Below are 1,689 nucleotides of genomic sequence, written 5' to 3' on the forward strand. Positions count from 1 at the left end.
GGGGGGGTGAGGGGGAGGTGGCCACCAATCCCTGGAGGGGACACGGGGGAGCTGAGGGAGGGGTTGGCCACCAAACCCTGGGGGGGGAAGGACAAGGGGGAGTGAGGGAGAGGGTGGGGACACAGGGACACGGGGGGGGGGGGGGGGGGGGGGGGGGGCAGGGGGGGCGGGGGGGGGGGGGGGGGGCCCCCCCCCCCTGGCGGGGGGTGACGACATTAGCGGAGCCCTTCCAGATGATGTACCACGAGGTGCCCTTGTCCCCCTGGCTGAACACTGGGGGGGAAAAATATCCCAGGATTTACTGGATAAATCCAATAAAATCCCCAGGGCTGGGGACCCTCTCCCCGTGTCCCCCTCAGGGCTGGGGACCCTCTCCCGGTGCCCCCCCAGGGTTGGGGATCCTCCCCACGTGTCCCCCCAGGGTTGGGGATCCTCCCCCCATGTCCCCTCCAGGGTTGGGGATCCTCTCCCCGTCTCCCCCCCAGGGTTGGGGATCCTCTCCCCGTCTCCCCCCCAGGGTCAAGGACCCCTCTCCCAGTGCCCCCCCAGGGCTGGGGACCCTCCCCAGGACTCACGGACGGTTCCCGCGCGCTCGTGGGACTCGAACATCAGCACCGAGGCCAATTCCCGCTTCACCTGCACCGGGAACAGCACCGGGAACAGCTCGATCAGGAGACGGGCAGAGAGGGCCAGGAGAGGGTGTCCAGGTGGGAATGATGGGATGCAGCAGGATTTGGGAACTAGGATTGGAATGATGGGATGCAGCAGGATTTGGGGACTAGGATGGGAATGCTGGGATGCAGCAGGATTTGGGGCCCAGGAGAGGATGTCCAGGTGGGAATGCTGGGATGCAGCAGGATTTGAGGCCCAGGAGAGGATGTCCAGGTGGGAATGATGGGATGCAGGAGGATTTGGGGACCAGGATGGGAATGCTGGGATGCAGCAGGATTTGGGGACCAGGATGGGAATGCTGGGATGCAGCAGGATTTGGGAAGCGGGAGGAGCAGTTTGGGGCCCCCACCCCGTGCTCACCGAGTTGGAGAGATGAGCCACGGCCTTGATGTGCAGCAGCTCCTCAAAGATCAGCTCCAGCTCATCCTCCGTGCGCTGCCCAGGCCTGGGGGGGCACGGGGGGGGTCAGCAGCTCCTTGTGCTCCCCCCCGGAGGCACAGACCCCACCCGGGGGCACAGACCCCCCTCTCCAGGCACGGGTAGCTCCTTCCCTCCCCGCTCCCGGTGACTCCCAGGAAGGGAATCTCGGATTTTGGGGATCACCGCACCCACTGCAGCCCCTTGGACGCTCCAGACCCCCCTGGATCAGGGTCTCACCGACCCCCCCGAGCCCCCCCAGCCCTGGGGCACTCACGGCTCGCTCAGGATCTCAGTGAGCAGAGATTCCTTCCCTCCCCGCCGTGACTCCGGGGAAGGGAATCTCAGATTTCGGGGATCACCGCACCCACTGCAGCCCCTTGGACGCTCCAGACGCCCCCGGGTCGGGGTCTTACCAACCCCCCCAGAGCCCCCCCGGCCCCCGGGGCACTCATGGCTTGCTCAGGGTCACGGTGAGCAGCTCATCCTGGGATACAGAGATTCCTTCCCTCCCCGCTCCCAGTGACTCCCGGGAAGGGAATCTCGGATTTCGGGGATCACCGCACCCACTGCAGCCCCTTGGACGCTCCAGACCCCCCG

The 1,689-nt window shown here is 66.7% G+C and overlaps 1 long non-coding RNA gene across 1 annotated transcript; it reads right to left on the minus strand.

Annotated features, from left to right (window-relative positions):
- Positions 1-208: 208 nt before the first annotated feature.
- On the minus strand, positions 209-1,117 carry LOC113980267. The gene is made up of 3 exons (XR_003538106.1): positions 1,033-1,117; positions 576-636; positions 209-273 (listed from the first exon to the last, which is right to left on the minus strand). It is a non-coding gene; the product is annotated as an uncharacterized LOC113980267 (long non-coding RNA).
- Between the last annotated feature and the right edge of the window lie 572 nt (positions 1,118-1,689).

This window comes from Neopelma chrysocephalum, unplaced genomic scaffold (genome assembly GCF_003984885.1).
Source record: "Neopelma chrysocephalum unplaced genomic scaffold, ASM398488v2 Primary Assembly neopelma1_93363, whole genome shotgun sequence".
Classification (NCBI taxonomy): Eukaryota; Metazoa; Chordata; class Aves; order Passeriformes; family Pipridae; genus Neopelma; species Neopelma chrysocephalum.